The sequence below is a fragment of the Callorhinus ursinus genome, unplaced genomic scaffold (genome assembly GCF_003265705.2).
Source record: "Callorhinus ursinus isolate GAN/ISIS: 27379988/994484 unplaced genomic scaffold, GSC_fseal_2.0 scaffold18, whole genome shotgun sequence".
Classification (NCBI taxonomy): domain Eukaryota; kingdom Metazoa; phylum Chordata; class Mammalia; order Carnivora; family Otariidae; genus Callorhinus; species Callorhinus ursinus.
In genome coordinates, this window is record NW_027397080.1 from 4,766,805 (window position 1) to 4,776,722 (window position 9,918).

Genomic DNA, 9,918 nt, shown 5'->3' on the forward strand with positions numbered 1-9,918 from the left:
GCAGAAATAAGGTGCTTTTTCTGCTTCAATGATGACTGTTACAATCAAATTGTCCACAGACAATTAGCGGAGTGAGAGAAATAAGAATTAGGTTTCTAATTATTTCCCCAGTAAAAGCCACCCTGACCCCCATGGGTGAGGGGGAAGGGCTTTTCAGGGGAGCCAACAGGCACGTGTTCGTGGGCCACCTTCCCTGGGCAGGGGGCCCCAAGTAGGAATTCCCAAGGCGGGGAGAAAAGGGCAAAGCTTGTTGAGTCTCGGGGGCCGGAAAGAGCTGGGAATCTGGACGCATGGGTCCCAGAGCGAGCCTTGATGCTAACTTGCTGTCACTTCCCATTTCTGAGCCCGAGTGTGCTCACCCCAAAATGAGGGGAAAATCATTCCCAGGTGGTAGCGTCATGGAGAGGCATCAAGGGGGCGAAGTGGCAGCGGCACCTCTGTCCTGCTGGGCCCCAGCCCCAAGCTCACACACACGTGCCGGGATGGGCAAACTCACCCACGGAGCACGTGAGCAAGTACGGGAAGTCTCTCCTTCCATGGCCCTCGGCCGCCCTGGATGGCCAGGTCTGGGTCAGTGACAGGGAAGGAGGAGACTCTCAGGGCAAGGGGGACTGAACCCAAACAGAGCTTAGCTCTTAACAGAATGCCTCTCTCAGGCCCGTGTGAGCCTCAGTTTCCACATCTGTCACACGAGGCTAATGATGGTACCTCCTGCCCAGGGTTGAAGCGAGGGTTCAATGTCACAGGTGAGGCGTGCCTCATGCCTGGCACGTGGCTTATGCTCAGCGAACACCGTTAATGGTAGAAGTACTATGCGACGTGTCCAGCCCAGGCCTGTGAGGCTGAAGGCGGAGGGAAGGGCGTGTTTCTGGAGGGAACCCATTTAGAAAACTGAAGAAAGGGATGAGTAAGTTCTTTTCCACCCCTACTAACCACAGGACTCTGTGCCTTCGTCAGGAGCCCAGACACCTAGAGCAACCAACGGAAAACTGGGCAGAGGACGCCCAACTGGGCTGAGTGGGACAGTCCTGGGCTCATGTCCGGGCTGTGCCCTTTCTAGCTGGCACGGCTCTCCTCTCCAAACCTCAGTTTTCTTCTCTGTAAAGTGGGAAGAATGACAGCAGTCTTCCTCACAGAGTTGCTCTGAGGCCAAGACAATGCTTTGCACCTGGGACAAGCCGTTAGGGGTGGGAGGGGCTGTTGGCACCATGGCTCTGAGGGGAACACCGGGGCCCCACTTGTCCTGCACACAAACTCGGGGTCCGCCTTCAGGTCAGAGGGAAGACCTAGCTCACTGCCATCCTCCGAGTGCCCAGGCCTGGTGACGGCCAACACACCTGCACACAGGAGATCCCATGCAGGTGCCACACGTGGTCATGCTCTCTCTTGTCCCGTTTGCACACACATCACACACACTTGCACACACACTCCCTTCCTGGTGCAGCCAGAATGTTCCCAAGCGAACTGAGGGGACACTCACAGCCGCACCCACCGCAGGGCTGTGCTGAGGGAGGCAGCGGCCACCCAGCTGTGGGGTCCGGGTGGAAAGGAGGAGCTGCGTGGAGACTCCGCCGGGAGTCAGGCCGGAGGGGGACTCAGCTGCATCTTGGGCTTCAGGCCGTCCTCCTACCTCTGGGGCCAGCAGGCGGGGCTTGGCAGGGCAGCAGTCTACCTGTGTTGATCTCTCCCCTCCTCCACTGCCCTTCATTCAGCAACAGTGACTGGGACCCTGGGAATGGTGCCTCTGCCGACCTTCCCCCACCCCCATCCCCTCTCTTTCTTGCTCCCCCACCCCCGTCTCTCTGGTTCTGTCTCTCTGACTCCCTCTGTCTCTGCCTGGGTCCCCGGATCTTTGTCTCTGGTCCTGGGTCCCCGGCCCTGGTGCGGGGCTATGTAAATGTGGTATTTCCCGTCTCATCAGCGGGGCTGCCTGCTTGGCTCACATTTAATTTGATCCGTGGCGGCGCCTCTGCAGAGCCACTCATCAAAGCGGGAAGACAATTAGGTGAATGTCAGGGTGGCCTAGGCCCCACGGGGCGACCAAGACCTGGGGCTGTGGCCGTGAGGGGTGAGGGCCAGGGGGCTGGCTGCAACTGTCCTCTCCCTCAGGGCCTGGCCATACCACATGTGGGGTCTAACGCCTGTTGGGGGGCCAGAGGCCCGGACTGCTTCCCCCCTCCCATGAAGAGCAGGCTCCCCCTCTGCCCGGGGTCGGCAGCATTGAAGGGCCTAGCTGGTGCCCCTGTGACAGAGGAAGGGCTTGACAGAAACCCCCCCTACCCGCCCCCCCCCACCCTGAAAGCAAAGGCCCTGGCATCTGTGTGGCTAGTCAGGTGGATTTCTAGATTGGGCCTTTGTGGGGTCTGGGAGAGGGTTTGAGTTCTGGGCTGGCTCAGGGGCCCATGAGAAGAGCGCACACCCTTTCCATAGGCCCTGCCTGCCCTGCCCAGGCCCCCCAGTCTCCTCCTGAGGGGCTTCTCCTGAGGCTCAGCTCAGCCTTTTATCCTTCCCTCCCTGGCTCTCTTCTTCTCTTCTGTGTCTTTATTTCTCTGATTACCTTTGTGTATGTGTCTCTTACCTCTCACTGCTATTTTCAGCCTCCTCCCTCTGCCCCCCACTTCTCCCTTTTCTATGCCTTACCCCCGCATCCCCACCCCCACCCCACCCTGGGTCTCCCTGGGAGCCTCCTCCTCACAGCGAACCTTCCAGGTGAAGCCCTGTCTCCCAGCCCAGCCCTGGATTCCTCCCACCGCCCCCAACTCCTCAGGGACCCCCTGAATCCAACATCTTCCTCCCTACTGGCTCCTTCCCCTCAGCCGTCAACATATTCAAATCTCTCCCTTCATAAAAAACAATAATAGTAATAAAATACTTCTTCAAGAACACTCTCCCTTGACCGCCCAACCTTTTCCACACACGGCCATATCGCTCCTTGCCCTCTTGGGAAGCTTCTGGGAGAGTTGTTGACACTTGTTCCTTGACCACCCCAATTTGGCTTCTGTACCCATCGTGCCCTAGAAACAATCCTCGCCAAGGTCACCAGCAACCTTCTTGTCACTAAATCCCCTGGTCATACCTCATCTGGATGCCAGGACAACGTCAGACAAAACAAGCTGCTCCTCTCTTCTTGACTCTCCCTTGCTCCCATGACATCTCCTGGCTTTGCCCCCATCCCTCTGGCTTGTACCTTCTCGGATTCCTCCTCTGCCCGTGCTTCACAAGGCTGCTCTCCAGAACTCTGGCTGGGGTCCCTTTTTCCTTTTGCCCTTCACGTGACCGCATCTGTGTGCCTACCCCTCTGGTCTTCCACTCCAGCCCAGCTCCTTCTCCTGAGCTCAGAACCCAGCCATGCCCCGCCTCCTGGCCCCCTCCCTGCATGTTCCATGGCTGTCTCAAACCCAACATGGCCTTAACCAAGCTTTCCCTCTGACCCCACATCAGACTCCTTCTCTTGGGTTCTCCGATTTGATGACTGGCACCTTCACCTCCCAGTTTCCCAAGCCAGAAAACTGGAAGTCAAACCAGGGTTGCTTTCTCCCACCCCACCCACACAGGGGGCAATGATGGACTCTTGATTCATCAACTCTGCCTCCAAAATATTTCTCTCTCTCTAAGACCTTGAAAGTCCGCCCTTCTGTTCATCACCCTCCCTAGACAGACCTGCTCAAGCCACAATGTTCTCAATGTTCCCTGGAGGCGTCTCCGGCTATACTACCTGCAGGTGTCTGCCATTCTCTGTGCCCACACGGAATGCCCTCTTTCTCTTCTTTGCCTGTCCCAATCCGTCTTGCCCCTCTTCTCCAAAGCCTAGCTCCAGCCCCCTCCAAGGAGCCTCTCCCCACTACCCCAGCTGGCAGGACCTCCTCTCATCCTAAGCTCCTGGGCCCTTCCTGCCTGGTCCATCCTGGACACACAGAACCACCTCCACCCGTCTCTCTCCTGCAGACCTGGACTCCTACACTTCCCAGGCTCCTGGTTGTAAGTGGGTCATAGGACGGCTCCTGGCCAGTGAGCTCTGGACAGAGGTGAAATGGCCACTTCCTGACCAAAGCATCCAAGAGCAGCTGCCTGACCTTCTAGCTGCTGTAGCAACCAAGAAAGCCGCTTTAGAAATGGTGGCTCCTCCAGATCAAAGCAGCAGAGAAAGCTGAGTCACCCCATGAAGGACAACAGCCCCAAGAGATGCCAGAAACTGCAGCAGACTTTGCATAAGCAAACAAGAAACTTTTGTTGTGTTCACCCACTGATATTTCGGGGCCGTTGGTCACCACAGCATTGCCTCTCCTATCCTGACTCTCCAGCCCTCTCTGAGCTCCATTTCTCCATCGCTGGTCTGAAGGTAACCATCTGCTCCTCACAGGGTGCTTGTGAGGGTTAATTATTCAAAGGTTCCCCCGTCAGCTCCTGAGTGCCGACTGCATGCCACCAGGATCACTGTGAGTGCCTGACTGGGCAGGGTTTATGACATAAATATTTCAGTCAACCCCAAATCCATATGTTGCCCCCGATGGGTTGGTGTTTGGAGGTGGGGGGTCTTTGGGGGCCTTAGGTTTAGATGAGGTCATAAGGATGGAGCCCCCATGATGCGATTAGTGCCTTTATGGTATGAAGAAGAAACCAGAGCTCCCTCTCTCCTGCCATGGAAAGAAACAGTGCAGAGGAGAGCCCGGAAGGGCTCTCACCAGGAACCAAATCTGCCAGCACCTTGGTCTTAGACTTTCTAACCTTCAGATCTGTGAGAAATGAGGGCTGGTTAAGCCACCTAGTTCGTGGTATTTTGTTGTAGCAGCCCAAGCAGACTAAGACAGCAGGGCTCCCTATATCACAGAGAAAAGGAGATAGTTATGTTCTGTTGCTCAGGTTGGGTACTGAATAACTGGGACACTGACAAAGATTGTAATTGGAAGTTACCCCCTGGAGTTGAGAACTGTAGTAACCTGTCATATTTCCACTCTCAGTTCTGTTTTGAACCCACTGATAAATATGGAGACTGCCTTTGTTGCTACAAGAAGAAGGACGGCAGGGTGTCTAAAAAGGGCAGAGGAGAAGGAAGAACAATGGTTATAATATCATAATATTAATAGGATCATAATAATATCGGGAAACAGTCACATCATGCTGCTATGTGCTTGGTACTGCTCCAAGCACTTCACTTACATTTATCCGTTTATTTGTCACAACAGCCCTACGAGGTAAACATCATCATCCCCATTTTACAGATGAGAAACTGAGGCAGAGACAAGGTAGGTAAGTTACCCAACATCATGTGGCTTATAAACAGCAAAGCCAGAATTTGAACCTGAGCAGTCTGGCTTCAGAATTGCTCTTCGCCCCTCCGCTGCCCAGGGGGGCTGCGGGGAAGAGGCCAGTGTGGGCCCCCTCCCCAGCCTCACCCCTGGCCTGGATTCGAGCTTCCAGGATTAGGGATGAGGGCAGAAGCTGAAGTAGCCGATTTTGTGAGAGTATTTGGGAAGTGATATGCACAAGCACAGCTCTTTGGGGCCCAGATGACAGAGGCACAGAGCTGAGCGGGAACGTGGCCTCCTCTACCCTTCCCCCTTCCCCCCCCCCCCCGCCATCTTGGTTTTGATGCTCTGGCACCCAAAGGGCAGGGGACTTGGAGAACATCCAGAGGCCACCCCTTTGGTCTGGCATGGATATTGCATGACGGAAGGGATGGTGGGGAGGGCTCCCCAAACACATTTAAGGGTGGCAGACGTGCATAAACTGGTGTTTGGGCAGAACCAGGATGGAATAATAGGTAGGCTCCTTTAATGAAGCACTGGTTTGTGGGTCCCTGTGAGACCCCCCACCTCTGGAGCCTCCCAGAAACGATGGAGACTGTGGGGAGGGGTCTGAGGCCTTGCAATGAGCATGTGGGGGCTCAGAGCCTGAATCCTTTGGGCATCACAATAGATGCAAATGTGACCTCACGTGCTCAGGAGGCTCTTCAGCTCTGTGACACATCATGCCACAGACAGGAACTCATTGAATTCTTACATCAATCCACTTTATAGATGAAAACACCGAGGGTCAGAGAAACTGAGTGTCCAAGTCGTTCAGCCGTCAGGTAGCAGAGTATGGCCGACCCCTGCGCTCAGGCCCTGTCCACATACCCAGCTGCTCCCGGAAGTGCCAGGCTTCCCGGCAGAACCCCCCATGTCCCCAAGGAGACCTCCTCCCGGGAGCCAGGTTATACGGGTCTCCTGCAGCATAGCAGAGGTCTGTCTCCCAGGGTGAGCCTCTGCCTCACCCGCCCACCCGTGTGCTAGGGACAGAAGGGGGACTTTATGTGCAATCTGCCCGACTCTCCAGAAAGCACTTAGGTTTACGATGTGCGTGAAATTGATCGCCAGTTGGCGCAGCCCCCGCGCGCTCGGTGCCAGCCCAGCACTGGCAGGAGGCTGCCCCCCCACCCCCCGCTTTCAAGGAGCGTCAACGCTGCCTGCCAAGGCCCCTCGTGAGGGTCCTTCTCCACTAACAAGTACAGAGTGGAGGGGGAGCTCTGCCCAAAGGCCTTTCCACAGCTCACACACCCCCACCCCACAATAGTTAAATAGCTCATGTTTTATGCCAATTCCAGCCTCTTCTGCCTCCCCTCTAACAAGCTGATGCTCTCAAAGGCCCCACTAATTGGTGTTTGCGCCTCACACACCACGACACTTTGATAGTCACTTAGGACGTGGGTCCATTCATCACCCCTGTGGTCCAGGAGGTTGCTCACCTCACTGCACCAGAGTGCCTGGCCTGGGATTTTGCTCCCGTGTGCACATGTGAGAGCCCCCATGTGCCTTGTTTCCTATGTGGAGGACCTGTCTGCACAGGCACACGTGTGTGTGCAAATGTTCCTTCGAGGATATTTATTGTGTACCCATGTGTTTGCATGCCAGTGCGTGTGCACATGTGAATACTACCACGTGTGCACATGGGGGTGTGCATTTGTGTATGTGCACACCTTCCTGGGCGGGCGTGTCTGTATGCGTATTCCATAGAGCTTGTGTGTGTTTATGCGTGCATTCATGTGCTTTGCACGTTTGCGTGTGGACGTCTGTTTGCAGACATACATGTGAATTTTTTACATACAGGCAAATCCTTGCAAGTCTACTGATAAAGTCCATATCTGTGCCTGAGTGCACCTGTGGGTGTGTGGGTTTGTATGCCTAAGCCCAGAGGACGGCAGACATGGGTGTTTGCGTGTGTGCAGGCAGGGTGTGGAGATGAGAAGCCCTCTGGGTGGGGTATCCATGTGCAGATGGCATGCGTGTACTCGGGCATTTGTGTAGGGCACGTGGAGGAGAGGTGTAACGCTGTAGTGAAGGGCCCACACACAGGCTTGGGTGTGAGGCCCGGCTCTGCCATTTCCAGCTGTACGACTTTGGGATAATCACTTAACCACTCCAACCATCAGTTTTCTCCTCGGTAAAATGGAGGCGATAAAAGCACTTACCTCATATTGTTGATGTGCCAGTCAAATGGGAACTTACACTCAAAGGGCTAGCAGGAATGTGCAAGATGCAGGGGCGTGTGCCTATGCACAGATGGAGAGGTCCTTCCCACCCTCCCAATCCTTCCCTCCTCCCTGGGAACACCCCAATGCAGACACCACCCCCCCACCTCCCCATCCCACCCCAACATGGAGCTAGCTGTCTAGAAGAGACCCTCTGGGCACTTGGTCAGGCTCGGGTCACACAGTAGCAGCGACAACCCCCGAGATCTTTGTCACATCCAAAGTGAGTTCACACTTTTATTACCTATCTTTGCCAGGTGGGAAACTGCGGTGCACAAGGAGACAGGAGTGGGTGGCAGAGCGGGAACTCGCTGCCAGGTCTGTGGGAAGCCGGGACGCCCCCTGTATCCCTGAGGGAGAGGGGCAGCTTCAAGAGGATGGAGCAATGCACATCTTCATGCAGCCCACGCATAAATACGCAAGCCTGAGGGATTCCTCCCCTGTCCCCCAGGCCGGGGGTGCCTGCCTCAGGAGAGGGTCACCGATGGGGACTCAGGCTCTGTTGGCTCTGACCGGGCTGGTGAACCCCAGGCCAGGCGGGGCGCCCCCACAGGCAGGTCACACGGCCTTCCACCCTACTTGGTTTTGAGCCTGAAGTGTCCCTGGTATCCCCAGAGGGAAGAGACCTGGGCTCCTGCCCTGCCCCCACCTAAGACTGCAAGCCGCCTGTGTTACATTTTTTTCTTCCTATTTTGCAGGATAACTTTTTATGTTCCTCTTTTAATTGAAAAAAAAAATCAAAACTTTAAAAATCATAACCAGCAGCATCGCTACCTGGTCTTTAGCACTGCTGGGCTCCCGGCGTCATCACCATCTCCAGCATCGCGGTAGGATGACTGCGCCCCCCCCCCACCAGTCCCACCCCGCACGCTGTGCTGTTGTGACTCCCAGCCCTGAAACTCTGCCAGGGGCCCGGGACCCAGCAGAAGTGTTCTCTCCTCCCTACCGTTTACATCCCATTTCTCCTACCCCAGCCCCAGGCCCATGCCAACGCTCTCCCCCACCGTTTGCCTTCCATTTTTCCTACTCCCCCCTCCCCCTCCCAGGCTCCTGCCAGGCTCCTGCGACCTGAAGCCCGCCCCCCAGCTGCACGTCTCCCTGCTCACTAGAGCCCCTGGCCTAGCCAGTCCCGCAAACTGCCGCCCTCCTGCGGCCCCCTCCCCAGGCCTGGCGCCCCACCCACCCAGCCGGTGGCCTGTCTGCCTTCCTGAGCTCATTAACTGCAGGTCACCGTTCAGCAGGAAAGACAAGGCGTGGGTTCTGCGGGCGTTCATTAGCCGTGAGAGGAACAGTGTGTGTGAAATTAGCAGTCACCTGAGGACCTCGATAATTTCATAATTAGGAGGCCTAATGGCTCCAGCTCTGGATGCCAAATGACTTAACCCTTTGCCTGCTGGGCGCTTAACCCCCAACCCAAGGCTGCTGGAGGGGCCGGCAGTGCCCCCTTTGCTCCGGTTCCCCTCCCTATGGCCCAATCATGTTTATCTCTGCCACCCCAGTGCCCAGCCCCCGCACTGGCCCAGAGGGGGTGTAAAAGTAAGGTTTAAAGAGTGAATGAATGAAGAAATGAATGAACGAATGAATGAACAAACAGGTACCTGAATGGGGAAAGAGTCTCAGCCCCTGCTGCAGGTGCTCAGGGGAGGAATGAGTCTCCATCTGCATGAGTAGGTGTGTGTCTGTGTGCATGCCTGTGTGTGCAAGTGAGAACATGAGGGCACCACACACGCACGCACACACGCACACACACGAGGGTCTGCGGTGTCTGCTTCTAAGAGACTTGCGTGAGTCTGCATCCACGCTCACATCTGTGATACTCATTCTGCGGCCTCCTGTCTGGACAGAGGGTACTCTGAGGGGGGACCCCAAGTGCCTCCCTTGATGCCAGCACCCCCGACACCATGTGGATAACAGTGGCTCCAGAATTTCTATAGGTGGCATTGGTGGGGGAGGGGGGCAACAGGGCCTACAGAGTTTGCCAAGAATCTGCATTAGCCGAGCAAGGGCGCTGCTTTTTAGATGGAATGTTTCTTTGGGAGGCTGGGTGACTGAGCCTCTAGCACAGGGGGAGCTGGTTTTGACAGCTGTCCCCTGCCTTTCCCAGCCTGCTCTCCCTCCTCCCCACCTAGCCCTAGTCCTGAAGAGGTGACAGCTGAGGTGGAGGCGGGGGAGCCCTGGGCTCCAGGCCGGCTTCTGCAGTCTGGGACAACTGGTTCTGAGGCTCCATATCCCTGCCGGACTCCCCTAATTGTGGAGCAGGTGAGTGGGCTGAAGGGAGAATGAAAAACTGGGAGAAGAGTTGAAGAGAAACAATAAAGGAATAGGAAGAGAGCTGAGGGAAGGGGGAGAAGGGGAGGAGAAAGGATGGGAAGTCCCAAGAAGGTGAGAGAGAGGAGGAGAGAGACGGGGGG